This window comes from Lepisma saccharinum, chromosome 10 (genome assembly GCF_977018435.1).
Source record: "Lepisma saccharinum chromosome 10, izLepSacc3.1, whole genome shotgun sequence".
NCBI lineage: Eukaryota > Metazoa > Arthropoda > Insecta > Zygentoma > Lepismatidae > Lepisma > Lepisma saccharinum.
Genome location: NC_139238.1, coordinates 9248047 through 9265073, shown reverse-complemented (window position 1 = coordinate 9265073; position 17027 = coordinate 9248047). Strand labels below are relative to the sequence as shown.

Genomic DNA, 17027 nt, shown 5'->3' with positions numbered 1-17027 from the left:
AGAGTTAACTATCACGTTTTACACAACGGTTTTGCACTGAAATTTATCTACCTGGATGAAATGTTGCCAGAAATTGTAGTCTAGTCAAAACTGCGCAAAACAGATGTTGTGCTTTACCTAACTTATTGTAATGTACAAGAGCAAGAGCGTCGATTTTCAACTGCAGATTGTTTGAAGTTGGGTTCCTAGATTTATTGATTGGTTAATTTGGTTTATTTCACTTTGCTTTTCTGACAGTTTTGGCTATTTGCGAAGATGAGGATGAGTGGTCATATGATGAAATTCATGAAGGGACACTCACAAAGAACATCCATGCCCAGGCCCGGGATTCGAACTCGGGACCCCTGGCATCTTAGCGCGATGTGAATAAAGGTGAGTGCTCGTAAACCTATTGTTGTAGTAAATAAGTCCGAGTTACTAGTTTCTGAGCGAAAAATGAACATGGTGATTGGCGAACAAAGGAACTTTTAAGTTCGGGACATAGTTCAACTGCTGAAGAAATATTAAGCGTGCACTTACAGATAGTTAATGGAAGAGAAATATTATCTTCTTCAAAAATGAAATCCAAAGGGAAGGTCCCGACCTCCTATATTTCCCTTCGGCACCCTTATGGTAGCGAGGCGAGACCAGCCGGTTTAGTGATAGAATTTCGATCTCGGCACCAAAGTTCCCGGGTTCGAGTCCCGACCTGCGTGTGTGTGTGTGTGTTCTTTGTGAATGTACACACATCAATCTCATCTAACCATTGCTACGATTAGCCAAAAGTGCAATTAAGACACGGGACGATACAATGTACCGTAAAAGCAACATATAAAATGTGTCATGGTACGAACTCGTAGGAAATCAGCTTTTCTTGGTAACGTTTTCCTGTTTGAAGCCTTGTCTCGACCCTAGGAACCCACAAATATGGAATTTTTATCCTGAATATGTACGCAACTCTTGGCCGCGGTGGCTCAGTCGGTAACGCGTCTGACTACCATGCTAAAGGTCCCGGGTTCGATCCCCGGCCGGTTCAAATCCGGGAACTTTTCTAACGGTGGAAACGGCCCCGGCGCACACCCAGCGTCGAATAACATGGGTACCTGGGGGGTAAAGGCGGTCAGGGGCGTGATACTGATCACATCACCCCCACTCACGACCGGATCAAGAAAGTGTGGGGCGTTACCCCCACACCCCCTATACGCCTTCATGGCGTGGTGCTATGCACAGGGGAACACTTTACCTTTTTACCTTTTTTACTCTTGCACACATGCTGGTACATTCAAGTTTTTTTTAAAAAAATGCAAGGACGCATTTTGTCCACATGATTTTATTCTGCTTTACATTATATTGAATGTTCTTCAACGACTTGATTTTATATGTACTGCTTCGTTGACAGTTTAGCTATCATTCTTGAAGTTCACTTTGCACAAAATATGAATCCATGGAGTGGCGAACAAAATTTTATAGTTTACCTACCAATTCTACATCTTCACACAAAAATGGGGAAATCGTTTCGTTTCGTATCATTGACTTGATGTTGATTTTTTAGTTATGGTTATTATGTGCAGTTTTTCTACCTATCTGTACCCACAACGATCGCTGCAATAGGGTTGAAATGAAACACCACCTCTTATGCCTTTGGAATCGATTTGGAACGTTGGGAAGTGCTGTTTGCATTATATATACAAGGTTAGTCAAGCAGACAAACTATTAATAATAAGATTCAATACACTAACAATGATGTGAGTCTGAGGAAATTATCAACAAGTTTGCTGCACCGACTTTGCAACGTCAGTAGGTATTATCACTTATGTAAAATGTTATTTCAATCAATGTCAAAGTAATATACAACATACATGTTAATGTTTATATTGTAAGCAATACCTAAAGTAAACATATTGCATAAATATGTCTGTACTATATTGTTCCGTAAATTTGGTCTGACCAAAATAAGTTGAGTAAATAATTCGTCATGAAGGGGGAGACGGGGGGAATGTTCTATGTTTTTGGGCGGGAGTGCGCCATAGGCCTTGGGGGGGGATGGGCAACCCTGGGTAGCGGGGCCTACAAACCACCCACCCACCCCTTCATATTTCAAGTATGTATGCAGTGTGCCTGTAGGTATGCCATTTTGCCTTACTTTTTACACTATGTTGACAAACTCGTTCACTACCAGCTGGCTTTGATTGATTTAGTGTTTTTTAAGTCCACTTTATGCACAGTAAGGGGGATTGGACCTACAATTTAAAGTGGAATCCGAACCACTTTGTGCCTCCTCCGGGTATCGAACCTGGGACCCCTTGATTACAAGGCAACGACGCTACCACTGCGCCATCGGGGAGGCCCTCACTACCAGCTGGCCACCCACCCCTTAGACAGAGATATTGCGCGCTACCCTTATGGAGTGTTCGCCCGTGGGTGCAAGTATCTTTGAACGTGACTGTACATAATATGTAAGATTGAGAAACCATACGTCAAGAACGAGAATAGTTGTTATCGACCCAGAATACTTCACGTTCCACGTTTAATGTTTGTGACGGAGAACTGTTGAGTTGCCAGCTACGTTGGTAATTTTAACTCTAGTTCTCTGTAGGAAAGGTAGTGTGTCAGCTAACACATCTGGATTCGAAATGGTTCTGATTTATGAAAGGTAAGCGCAGTTTCTTTAGAATCTATTCTCGGAATATAACAAACCTACATATATTGAGACGAGGGTCTTCCCGTTAGGGTACAGCGGTAACGTATGTGCCTTGTAATCAAGGGCTCCTGAATTCGATCCGTGGTGGAAGCACACTGGTTCGATTCTCACTTAAAACTGCAAGTCCAGTCAGTCCCCATTAGCCTATCTGAGCCTAAAGTGGATAGGGATGGCCACAAAATATGTATAACGGATATTCGGATTTCAAATTATCCTATATCCGTTTCGCAGTGGCGTACACTGGGTCCAAGATATGGGCTATCTCACTATGTCACGTGGTCCTACGCTATGGATATAAATAAATTTACCAACTCATAAGAAATCAGGTTGCCAACCCATAAGAAATCAGGTTGCCAACCCATAGGAAATCAGGTTGCTAACTCATAGGAAATCAGGTTGCCAACCCATAAGAAATCAGGTTGCCAACCCATAGGAAATCAGGTTGCCAACTCATAGGAAATCAGGTTGCCAACCCATAAGAAATCAGGTTGCCAACCCATAGGAAATCAGGTTGCCAACTCATAAGTAATCAGGTTGCCAACTCCAGAATCAGCATCATCATCTCACTGATGTGAATAATAATATTTACAATTTGTGATCGTTTTTTCCCCTGAATTTTATTCTCTTCACTTCAGGCTACGCAGATAGCCTAGCTAGCCTAGAATATACGCCCCTGCCGTTTCTAACGGACAATCCGAACATCCGAATATCCGGAGAATTCGGATATCAGGAGAATTTGGATATCCGGATAGAACAAATTTGATGAAGGATTTTTGGGAAATCCGTACAGTGAAATACGAAAATAGGAAAAATATCTGGATAAAATAATATGAGGATAGCTCGTAAAACGGATAAACAATAAAACTGTCCGGATAATGCGCACATTCGGGAATCCGGACATTTCTAATATCTGGATAATCAGGAGAATTCGGATTTACGAATAATCTTGATATAAGGATAGAAAATTATTCGATATCTGGATAAAAAAATTATCCGGATTTGGCCACCCCTAAAAGTGGAATTGAAGCAAACTTCAACGAGATGAAATTTGTCCAAGTCTCGTATTTTTATAATTTCGCGCCGCCTTTCTCCCACTTCGGCTAATCGCGACGATGGAGATGAATGATGATTAGAAAAAAAATGGATGAATGAATCACAAACAGCTCTAAAAACGGTCCCTTCTATTGCTGGGTTAACTACGCAAAACTTTGACGGTGTATAGAGGTCATTAAGGCAAACATTTTTTCATTAAATTCTTTTTCTCTTTGAAGCCTCGTTTTAGAGTTACGAAACCTCGAAAAACGTATTATTATCCTACAAGTATGCAACCACGTGTACGGGACAAAATGATTTTGCATTACTTTCTCCGGCAATCATATAATCGGAATGAACCAAGTACATTTTTAATTCAAAAAATAGTTCTGCCTTTATAATTCAACAGTAGCTGTGCCCGAGCTGATCGACTCGCACTGAAGGTTGCAGGTTCGAGTCATGACCAGGACATGGGCGTGAGAGTCTTTTCATGAATTTCATTTAATCAACTCTCATTCTCATCGTTGCGATTAGTAAAAAAATGTACTAAAAGTGACTTAAACTAACAAAAATACAAAAACCTAATCCAGAAAGGAAAACTCGTAGAACAGATATGTGTATGACATCGAGAATTTGAACGATTTTGTCCCTAAAATATGGCCGTAGACCTTCTCGTTATTTTAAGACCACGTCTCCCACGGAATGTTTTGAATTAGCACCGTACAAACAGAAGCCGACTCGCTTAGAACGAGTCCTTTATAAACAGTCTCTGAGGCATGAACGCTCTTCACTAGAGGAGGTTCCAAGAAGTGCGCGGAAAGTGTTTTAAGAAGGAACTTCCTGTTAGGATTTTGTGCACGCTTTCGATTCCTTGAAACTGCCTGCATCATTTCCTTGGCGAGATGTCCCGCATTCCTACCGAGGTTCGTTTTCATCTGGTTATATGACGTCACTTTCCCACCTACTTACATTAATCGCCACAAAGAGTCAATCTGAAGACCCTGGTTCGTTTCCCGGGGTGGCCTCAGGATATTTTCCCATCAAAGTCCCTGTGTAGGTAGTTCTGAGGATCACCCAGCTCCAGATGGGGTCAAAGTCAGCTGAAGCGTGGTGCTGATCACACACTGGAATTCTAGTATGGTCGAAATCGAGAATGCTTTGAGCCGCCCTTACCTTCTCATCCCCAATGTGTCTTCGTGTCACGGTGTAATATAATTAGCAAAGAACTACGCTACGATGCCAGGGGTTCCGGGTTCGAATCCCGGCCTCGGCATGGGCATTCTTTGTAAGTGTCCCTTCATCAATTTAATCACATCACTCACCTTCACGATTAGCCAAAAGTGGCAGAAAAGCGAACTAAAATAAACCAAATTAATCAATCGGAAAGAAACTAACAGGTTAGTCAATAACAATCAGCAGATTAAATTCACCATTTTAAATATCGCATTACTGAATGAGGCGGGAGCGTAACAAATTGATGCCAGGGTTGGTCCGGTTGAGAAACACTGTTGTGTGTGGACAATAGGAACAACATTAGCAAGACATACATCAAAAGGTGCTAAAACATAATACTAATAAAGTACAAAAAAAAACTAAGCTAGGCTGAAAACTAAGCACTTCCTAATTATTTACCAATACTACACACAGTCGTGTAAGAAAGCAGATACGTTTGTTCTCTTTCTGCTTCGTCATTCATTTACAATTTCTCACTTACTTGGTTTCATTGCAGCATCAAGCCATACATGTTTAGTTCACTCTTCACTAATGAAATTTCTGTTCTGAACCCAACACAAAAAGGCCTGAAGAAGGAAAACACAGACTGCCCCTTTCTTTTTATTTAAGGTAGGATCAAGTGGCGATCGAAATCACTTCTACAAACCAAGCAAGTACGCAAGTCGCCTATTTCTGCCGCTAATTTAATCGTGGCGATGAATTCGAGGGATGACCATCTATGATTATCCATACGAGGCGAAGCAGGACTAAGCAGAGTATCGGTCTCGTCTCGACTTGTAAATTCCGGCCTCATTCTCGGTCTCGTCTCGACTTGTAAATTTCAGCCTCATTCTCGGTCTCGTCTCGACTTGTAAATTTCAGCCACATTCTCGGTCTCGTCTCGACTTGTAAATCCCAGGATCATTCCCGGTTTCGTGTCTACTTGTAAATGTCTTGCTCTCGGTCTCGTCTCGACCTTTAAATGCCTATCTCGTTATCGGTCTCGTCTCGACTTGTAAATACAGTAAAACCTCGTTAATCCGGACTCCGATAAGCCGGCCTTTCGCTTAATCCGGACAGGCAAAACAGCAGAATGCAAGGTTTTAAATGTGGCTAGAAGTCAACATGAGAACTTCCCAAAGAAAAGGCAGTCAACCACTGATGAAATTCTGTTTCCCGCAGACGTTGTACTGTACAGGGTGTCCCATTACCCCCTCTTTGAATTGTAGACAAATCTGCAAAATGTTATTTAAACAGCATGCGTATGATGAGAGGATAGTATACCATTAAATCAGACAAATGACCACCATTTACTCCAGAGGATCTGTGTGCACACCGCCATTTTCATGGCACAGTATTATTCGCCTCCAGCTGCGATGTGAAATCCTCCGTAACATAAGATGTCAGATCTGGATTTCGAGGTGACCATTTTAAGAGAATACCTCAATGATGTGTTCAAAGACAAATGGATTGGACGAGGATCGCCAAATTTACCAGCACCTCTAAAATGGCCACCCCGAAGTCCAAATCTGACATCTTATGATAATGCGCTATGGGGGCACATCAAACAGAAAGTAGCCCATAATCGTTATCAGACAACTGGGGAACTTCAAGAAACTGTTCGCAGTGCGTTTGCTTCCCTCACGCCAGACATGTTACGGAGGATTTCACATCGCACCTGGAGGCGAATAATACTGTGCCATGAAAATAGCGGTGTGCACACAGATCCTCTGGAGTAAATGGTGGTCATTGGTCTGATTTAATGGTATACCATCGTCTCAACATACGCATGCTGTTAAAATAACATTCTGCAGATTTGTCTACAATTCAAAGAGGGGGGTAATGGGACTTTTGGTACACCCTGTATAGTGTATTTAGGCCTATGCCCTTTAAATATACCATAATAAACGTGTTTTGTTGCTATAAACGGAGTTTTAATTCACTTTCCACTGTTCTTTTAGGTTGTTTAAGTTAATCCGGACTTTCGTTAAACCGGTCAACTTATCCCCCCATTAGTTCGGATTAACGAGGTCTTACTGTACCTGTCTCGTTCTCATCCTTGTTTCTGCAAAACGCAATGCGAAAAATGATACCAACAGCTACTCTATCCCAAAATTGCAAAAGGGACTCCCCCAAAATCATAAATCAGTAAACTTACTAAAACTTACTAAGAGGGAGATAAAAAAAAACATTAAACAAGAGAGTACGGAAGAGGAGATAAAATAAAGGAAGAAATGGTGTAAAAATGATGAATTTTAAGCACATTATGCAATATTTGATAAGAAATGAAGGCATCAAGATAGCCTTTTATCCAAGTGGGGGCCAAGCAGGCCCGTAGCTAGAGGGGGGGCAGGGGGGCAACTGCCCCCCCCTGAGAGCCTGCTCTGCCCCCCCTGTGAAAAATACAGAACACATTCTTACCTAGAATTCTCACTAATCTTTACAATTATATCATGTGTTACTCTAGCAACATTACAAATACACTTATTGATTTTGTGATTTATTAGGGTGTATGGGATTCCGTATAATGTCGTATCAGGATTGGGGGGAAAAATTCTCTTCCAGATTAGACTTCGGGAAATGATTTCACAATTTTTAGTATCTAGAACAGTTGTGACATTTTGAGTAGTCTTGTATTACAGGTGACTAATGTGTTCGGATGTTTTTCTTGGATATGTTGCTATGAACTTTGAATTGCTTAAATTTTTGTTCCCAAGTCTATCTTTTGGTAATAGTGTGGTAGAGAGAGGGAGTGGATATTTGATTTTTGTTACTTTGCGTTACTTTTCTGCCACTTAAAGCTAATCGCAACAATGAAGGATGACGTGAAATTGATGAAGACACACTCATAAACAGTGCCGCAACTACAGGGGGCATTGTTCCCTCCCCCTGACCTTGGACAGAAGTCCATTCTAGGGGAAGCAAACATTTAAGTAAAAAAACAAGACTAGGAGAATCTAAGAATAGCAGGACAATTGGACATAATGGAATTAGTTTTTACGTGTTCCTTGCATTTTTCTACCAGACGGCCAAGGGCACTTTCAAGGGACACAGAGGGGCAATTGTGCCCCTCGATTTTAAATTTGATACAAATAAAAAAAACATTTCGTAAAATTTTCTTGCTCGCTTCGCTCGCAATGTCTACTGTTCTTATAGTCCAAGTTCAGGTCCATAGCTATGGGGCAGCAGGAGTCGGCCCTGGGAGCCAAACGATCTCTATGAAACAATTTATTTCTATGAAACTTAATATGAAATATTAATGATGACACTGTAATCCAAGAAGTCATTGATCAATCAAGGGATTCCTATTTGTTTGTCAGGTGTCAAACACATGTATTTCAACTATAATATAATACAATTCACACAATATTTTGCAAAATGATTAACGTAACCAGTAGGCAAACGTTGTCTGTAGTGATGCAAGAATCTCCCCTTTGAAAGAAATAGAGTCAGTGGTGGACTAAGGGACCCATGTTTTAATGTTTTAGCAAGTACAAAAAAGTGTATTAGCTACAAATTTTTACACAATTCATCAAAGTGTAGGTAATATGTAACCATTATTATTTAATTAATTCTATTTTCTTGCATAACACAACACAATGGTGTTGTTGGATTCTCGTTAGATTCCTTTGTGCGTAAAAATCTTGCATACTGGAAACTAGAGGGAATCATTATGAAACATGATTTATAAAGGGCTCCCTTAATCAGTTCTGCAGAGAGCCCCAAAGTTGTTGGTGCATATTAATCATCTATTAACATTATCGACCTGTAAATATCAAGTAGATACAGTCCCTATTAGCCTACCTAGGTATTTATGTTAAACTTCATATTCTTTGGCAATCTGGAAAGGTCATTATCGAAATGTTGCTATTTGATGTTGCTCGAAGTTCTTTTGTTCGTTGCAGTTTCAAGATATCATCTCTTTTCTGTTACTTATCTCTTTTGGGGAAGGGGGCAAGTGCCTCTGTGTACCCTGTTATATCTGCCAATGCGACACAATATATTAAAAATTTGCCCCCTCTAGGATTCACTTCGCCCCCCCTACAAAGAATTTCTGGCTACGGGCCTGGGGCCAAGTGACCACCTTGACCCTCTCAGGGGGCACAAATCTGCATCTGTCTTTTCAGGAACCCTACACCTTCTCTGCACTGGCCTTGCATACCTTTTCTATTAATTCTCCTCGTATTCTTTCCCCAGTATTCCGTCCTTGACCCCTCCCCTCTGACCATTGCCCCTTTCGTGTACACAACCTTCCGCATTTCTCATCTTTAGTTGATCAGCGAAGGCTGGGCAGAAGGGAATAAGGGGGAAGGAAATGACTGTTGAGCCAATTATAACACTCCTCCAGAGAGAGAAATAAACAAGTAGACTCGCTGGCTCCAACTAGTCTGTTTGTTTGCCACATTAGAGTGTTAATGGGCTTAACAACCACTGGGCATTCCTCATACGTAACTCTAGTACTATTTAAATTAGTAACATCTGACTCGAGTCACGACAGAAATGTTCTGTCCATAAATTAGCATGTTTTACTTTGCTCCAAACAGCAATATTATGTAAAAAGGGATTGAAATGTTATAGTCTGGTCCACATGGAAACTATTAGTAGTATTTGTAGCGCTATTGGTCAAAATATAACAGTCTGACTGCTAATTTTATAAAGAAAAAGGTACGCAACTGTCATTTTCGTGAGCGCATGCGCGTTCATGACGTCACTTCTCTGTGCTGTGGCTAGATTGAGATGTAAAAATGGTGTCGATAGCCGCTAAAATATTGAATACGGAGATACGCCCATGTACTATAGCATTTAGCACTGGCGTACCCAGGATTTTTTTTCGGGAGGGGCTGGAAGTGTACAAATGGATAGTACATAGATGCTTTTTAGGGGGGCAGAAATATATTATTTCGTATTTTTAGAACTTCCCACTCTCAAAAATGACAATCGTGGGTCATTTTAAGAGAGGTATGCATTTACCAATCTGGTTTTTATCTACTTCTTCGCGGCTTTTATTTGAAAATGTTGATTTTTCGGAGGGGGCTGTAGCCCCATCAGCCCCCTTCTGCGTACGCCAGTGGCATAATGTAATTAAAAACCTTGCCTATTTAAATTTTAATATTTTATTATGCATAAAGATACTAGTTTTTTGGCATGGAACTATTGGGTGGTGTAGAAAATTGAAGAGCCGAACGCATCTTAATTTCATTTCACAAAATAATGCTTTCTTCTTGTGTGTGAAATCTTTGGAATGATCTGTGACAAATTTTTGATCAAAAATTGGTTTATCTGTTTTGCCGAATCCCACTAGCAAGGAAGAAATATAAAGAAAATTCGTGCAATGCGCTGCCCTTGCACCTAGCAACCAGTATGCCAAATCAGCAATAACGGCAGCAACCAATGTGACTTGGTTGAAGAATGTGACTTGGTTGAAGATCATAAAATTAGAAAGGTCGTGTTCTCTTCAGGGTGTCGAACTTCCTGGCGAAACTCGTGTCTGTCTGTGAAGAGGTAAAAGTTCAGTTAGCGGCCAATTGCATCATCTACTTCCTTCCATGTATCAATGTTTCAACCATTCAGCTGGGTGATGATATGGCTAAATTAAGTGGGGGAGGACGAGGCGATTGGCCCCTCCCGGGAAAATACTCTCGACGCCTAAAATTAGGCAGTCATCCCCGCAGACGATGTTTAAAGTTGACAAAAACCGTCCGGTCTGGAACTAAATTAATTTGTGTGTGGATGTCGAAAGGGGTTGTGACAATATCGCACCAGTTGTGTATTTATTTCAATATCGTCCGAATGGGCACTGCTACTGAGGAAAAAAAATTGTGTTGAATAGAGTAAGTGAAAGTGTTTTTTTAAAGTTGATTATTATGCTAGATACGATGTTTGAAAAAACATGATGAATAAGAATTTTCAGAAACCCATGTATTCCTTATGGGGAATCAACTTCAAGTTATGGCTAATCAAATGGAAGTTTCGACATTTCCGCCTGCCAATTACTACTTCAGTCTGTCCTTTTTCCGTTGATATATTTTTCTATGCCATCGGAAGTTTGATATTCCCAAGATAACAAATAAAATAATACTTCCATAAGAGCAATGTATTTCTCATTGCCTCCTACGGCCATCCTGGCAGTGTTGCCAAACCTGATGCACATAAAAGAGCTAAATTTCACCGTAAACGGAGTAAAAACTTTCAAGGAGCTAGATTTACGAAACTGAATAAAGTGCCTGTTGGGGTAATTTTAGGTGTCAAATGAGTGGGGGTGTGGGTGAGGGGGCGCTGTTATTACCGTTAGCTTTAAAGTTATGGCAATTTATTCTTAGTTTTCGCCGTCTAGATCCGGCGGCATCACCCATCTCAATAATCCACCGATGGTCGCATGAAATCAAAACTAAAGTATTCCCGGATAACAATATTACGTCCTCTTCACGTCAGCCAAGGCGCTATAAAGAAAAGTAGCTGGGGATGTAAGAGGGGGTGGGGCGACGCAGCCAATATAACAATACCACGTCATATGCAAAATGTATACTTATGACAGAAGTTGTCTATGTATGCTGGAGTCAGTGATGGCATTATAGTGGAGCACGGGGCGGGTGCCACAGTTCAGAGCCAAAGGAGTGATCGAAAAAGCCAGATCTGGCTCCAAAAGAGCGAAGCTGGCAACAGTGATCGGCACTCCTGGAAATAGGAATCATTCATTTCAAGTTACAAAAAAATCAAGTAAGGTTTATATTTTTAATATTAATAACAGAAATGAAGTTCAGTTAGTTAATGTTCGAACAGAATGTATAAATTGCGTAAGAAATTGAGTGTAAAAATGCAGGAACAATATTCTACCATTTACTCCAACCAGTAAATTGTCCCGCAGTTTCCCAAATTCCAAAAATTAGAGTTTTCTCTGAGAGGTCACACAATATAAACTTCATGACTAAAATTCCTCTCTAACTTTAAAGCTTCTTCTTGAACGAGCTTGAGTTTTTAAGTTCACTTTATGCACAGATAGGCTAATCGGTACTGGGCCTACAGTTTAAAGTGGGATCCCAACCACCATGTGCCTCCACCAGGCATCGAACCCAGGACTTCCTTGATTACAAGGCGACGCCATTTGAACTATGCCATTGTTAGAGGCCCTTTTCTTGAACTAGGTGTGTAAAAGTTAATAAAATAAAATAACTATTCATTTCACCAACACTAAGTGTATAAAATGTAAAAATAAAAACAATTGTGCTGGGTATTAATTCATCCAGTGGATAGAGTAGAACCACCTACAAATAATAATAATAATAATATAACTTTGTAATAATATTGGTTCATTCTATAAGTTTATAATAGTTATAAAGCTTTGGAGTCAGGATACGGGACAAGCGTAGGTTCTAGTGTCCTGGGGTAAACGTACCAATTTTTCTCCTGAGATTTTGACCTGCGCATGGGGCCGGTGGCCACCCACCACCGTGAGGAAATTGAGGAGCTACGAATGAGTAGCGTAACCCGGTCATGGAAACCTACAACGACTGGGGGTTCGTCGTGCTGATCACACGTCATCCTGTAATTAGTTGGGATGATCTCCCACCTCAGCAGGTAGGAATGAATGGGCCCTGAATGGGCTGTTGCGCAGCGGTTTAATAACAATAATGATACTAATAATAATAATAATAATAATAATAATGATGATAGTCTAGGGATGTGACGAAGCTGAAAATTTACCGATGCCGATGTACTCACCGATAATTTTTGGAACCGATACCGATGCCGATATTTAACCGATTCCGATACATAAGATTATTCAACAGAAATGGGATGTTATTTTCAGCATGACAAAAAAAAATTTGCTATGTATATTTCTATTGGATACATTTGCATCTAAAAAGAAAGTGGTTATGTGAACCTTTAAGAAGAACATAGGTTCTCAAGAGATTTAACATTAGTACACAAGCAGTTCTTTGAAATGCAAAATGAATTCTTGTTCTCAATGTTGTAAATTTAATGCTGGCAGATTGAACTTCAGTAACAGTATTTTCTCACCACTTGCTTCAAATTTGGATACTCACTCTTGAATTTCCAATACAACAGCGGATCCTGGTCACGTGGAATAGTTGGTTCAGTAATGTACTGTTTTATATCTGATTTTGAGAAACTAAATATGCTGACCAAGGCAGTAATTTATTTTATTAAAAACATAAACTAACGTAACGTTTCAACCTTCTAGCAAGGTCTTCTTCAGACTCTGTATCAAGTACAAAAGTAACCAGATACAACAAGAAGGGTAATATATATACACAAACATTACTCCCTCCAGACTAATTAGAAAGTTGTTTGGAACTTTCTAGCAGATGACTTTCACTTTCCAACTTTACTTTCACCTAAAAGGCTAAACACAATTACTTCCATATAGAATGTGGTTGGACTTTTTAATCTCACGCTCTTTTCCCTTCATTTTTCTTCCTTCTCCTCTCCTCTTTTTCTCTTGTCCTTTCCACTCTTTCCAACATCTTCTTCCATTCTTTGTTTAACTTCAGTCCCCCATTCCAGTTCATTGTGTCTTCTTCGCCTTTCTTCTCTATTTCCTTGGCTTCCTTCCATTTTCTCACTAGCATTCTCTTCTCCCTTCCTATTTGCTTAGCCTCATCCCACTCTATGTCATGTCCTGTTTCTCTCGTGTGTTTAAATATTGCATTTCTCTCTCTCTTAAGTCGTACATCATCCCTATGTTGTTTCAACCTGTCTTTCAGCCTTTTTTTCGTTTCTCCTATGTACACACTCTGACATTCTTTACATTTTACTTCGTAGATAATCCCTTCTTCTTCCTCTTCTCTGTTTTCCTTTTTCTTGTTAGCATTCCTCGCTATTCCTAAGATGCTTCTCGCTCCCTTCCTGTAAGTTTTAATTCCTGCTTTCCTAAGCACTTTGCATATCTTTTCTGTGGTCTTCCCCATACTCCTTATTCCAAACCTTCTCTCCTCTTTTTCTTTCTCTTCCAATTCTCCCCTGCCCGTTTTCTTATTTCTTCTGATTATGTCCAGTCTATCCTGCTTCTCATAGCCATTCTTTTCCAGCTGTTTCCATAGGCTATTTATTTTGCCTTCTTTTTCACATTCTTTCATGCATATTTTCTTGATTCTGTCCTCCATATTCTTTATAAAATTTATTTTTGTCACCTCACTTACATCACTTCTTTTGTGGCAGAATACCCCTGCTGCACACTTCTTCTGATGCCAAGCGGTTTCAATTTCTTGTCCTCTTTTCCTTTTCATCAATATATCTAGATAGCTTAACTTGTCTTCTTCTTCTATTTCAAGTTCCAATAATATCCCTCTTTCTTCATCTTGAATTTCTTTGGCAAAAATGTCAAGCTGCCTCTTCGTTCCCTTCCATATGCCAAAACAGTCGTACACATATCTGCAAAACAGAATCATTTTGTCACTGATTTTGAGGTAGGTTGATCCTCTGAATGAGAGTTTGCAATAATTTTATTACAAAAAGTCTACAAATGATGAAAAATCATAACCTAATTTTCAATAAATCTTACAAAACTAAAATATAAATCTTATTAGAATGTAAAACTCTAGTATAATCTGTACCGGTTTAAATATCGGATTTTTGCCGATGCCGATATGTCAATTTCTGCCGATTCTCATACCTGTAATCGGCTTCGGCACATCCCTAAATGATACTAATAATAATAATAATAATAACAGCAGCAACAACAACTTTGGAATAAAACTGCTTCATTTTTATTAGTTTCAATAGCTATTATTGTGTAATGATGATGATGATGATAATAATAATAATAATTTTAAATATTTCTACTATTCAAGTTATATTACTGGTCTTTCTCCCACAAAAAAATTCTGCATGCTCAAGATCGCTGTCAGCACCTGGAGCCAACCATTCAGAAGCCTCTGAAGTTATCTTCGCTTGCGAGCGACGGTGTGGCAAACCCTGATGTAGCATCATCGACAAGCAATATACGAGTCTGCAGGGTATTATAAAGGGGAAAGGAAAAGTAGCAACAGTGTCCTTCATTTCGTATTGTGCTCAACTTGCCCGTCATTTCCTCTACTCTCTCTCTCTCTTGCTATACATAGGAGGTACTCGTCCGGAAAGACAGTCCATTCACATAATCAGCTAAAATTTACGGTGCATTTTCCTCGACTTGTAACCGAGAATGGAAAGTGACGTAGCACTGGCATTCCTTTTACGGCAGAAAGAATGAGCAACAGAACAAGTTCTCTTTACACATGCACGTAACCAAGGGATGGGACATGGGGGCCATGCCCCCCTTTTTCAACTATGAAATAGTTTAATGTGAACCTACAAAAACTAACGAAAATAACATTGACGATTCTTTTTTAAGATATTGCAAGAATTTCGATTTTGTCCTTGCATAAATGAATGGGTTTGTTGTGGAGATGTGTAGGCTCCAAAAGTATGCAGTTAGCAAGATTGAGTAATTTTAGTTTTATAACCATTGACGCCCCCAAATTTGAATTTTAACGGTTGGGTCTTGTTCGAGTTAGAGCCGGAAGGGCGAAGCGACTTGCAGCCCGAGCTGGCAACCACCTGGAATGATGGCCGATCTTTCGCTCGGGTTTGAATTCGACTGCGATAACAGAAAATCCTATCGCGACAGTGGCGATGAGGGTCAAACGATATAACCGGGAGGGAGAGGGGAGAAGGGGGCGTTGTTTCCCGCCTCCAAATTTGAAAGTTAACAGTCGGACACCACGGTCAATTCAGTTTCCACAGCAATCTTCGTTAACAAATATATTGAAGTGGAAATATTCTGATTAATTGACATACAAATTAAAATCAGCACTTACAAAATTAATTTAATGATATTGGCCAGAGGAACCGAAAAGATTCCATAGATCCAGTCGTCGTCATTTAATTTAAACCAAATTTTATATTTGTCTAGGAGCCTAGACATAATCGAACTAATGCTCTCTATAATTATGCCATATTACATTTATTAATATTAAATTTGAAAGGTACATATTAATCGATGTATAAAGTAAAAAATATATAAAGTTAATTACGAGTAAAATTGCTGGGATCGGGGCACGACTTTTAAAAAACGGACTTACCGGGCCCCAGGTTGATAACCATTGCTCTACCAACTGGACCACCACGTTTCTATCTCTCTGTGTGCCCCTCTCTTCCTGTCTATTTGCGGCACAGGGTAGTTTCATCACACTTGGGGCTTTGTATAAGACAAACACGCCACAGAAATGCAAAGCGTCCAATTGCTCTCTGCAAACTCAACCCACTCCCTCCATAAAAATACCACAACACAAACATTCTTAAATGGTATGTAACACAGATCATAAGTAGGGCTGAACCGATGCCGATGTATCGGTATCAAAAAGTATCGGTTGGATAAAAATCATGATTTTTATTTTTAAAAAAATCATTTTTGTCGATTTTTTTTATTCAAATCGGATTATTTTTATTTGAATCGATTTTTTGATAACACGCTCAAAATTGCTTGTATGGTTTTTGGCACCATGCATATAGATGTGTTTTTATAGAAAGGCTTTTTCTGGTAAACGGTCCTCTAAAATATTTGAGCAGTTTGATTAAAGCAAATAAAAATATACGTAAATATACATTTTTCATGTTTATTATACTGTACCTAATGTGGAACTGTTTGATGAATGTACTAATGAAACTATAATAATTTCAGTAACTTTTCTTCCAGTGAAAATAAAACATTCTGGATGTACTCCGTAATTGTAACTTAAAATATTAACTTCAATATTTTTATAGTCTCTGTAGCTGAATTTTGAATTCTTTTAATTATAGTTTGAAAAATATCAGCTACCATATTCATTTACAGCTTAGTGATAATGACACTATTTATGGTTTAACATGATTAGTATTAGTATATTTTCTACACAAAACGTTTGCTAAAAATTATTGAATTTTAAATCAAGAGAAATGTGTGTTTACGTAAATTTCCTTTCGTATGAACTTCACACCATCAGTACATATATTATTTTTCCTTTATTAAATGATTACGAGAGTAATGTACTTTCACCAACAGTGATTCTGATATCTACAAAATCCTTATGCAGATTATTCTATAAATTATTTATTTAAAGTGATT

At 39.3% G+C, this 17027-nt stretch overlaps 3 protein-coding genes across 3 annotated transcripts in view; 2 read left to right on the top strand and 1 right to left on the bottom strand.

Annotated features, from left to right (window-relative positions):
• xit (ALG6/ALG8 family glucosyltransferase xit) overlaps positions 1 to 17027 on the top strand; it is a 120039-nt gene that overhangs the window by 41623 nt on the left and 61389 nt on the right. The window lies entirely within an intron of this gene.
• Positions 1 to 17027, top strand: part of LOC145993752 (uncharacterized) — a 41465-nt gene that overhangs the window by 137 nt on the left and 24301 nt on the right. The window lies entirely within an intron of this gene.
• Positions 1 to 17027, bottom strand: part of Dim1 (thioredoxin-like protein Dim1) — a 61406-nt gene that overhangs the window by 31798 nt on the left and 12581 nt on the right. The window lies entirely within an intron of this gene.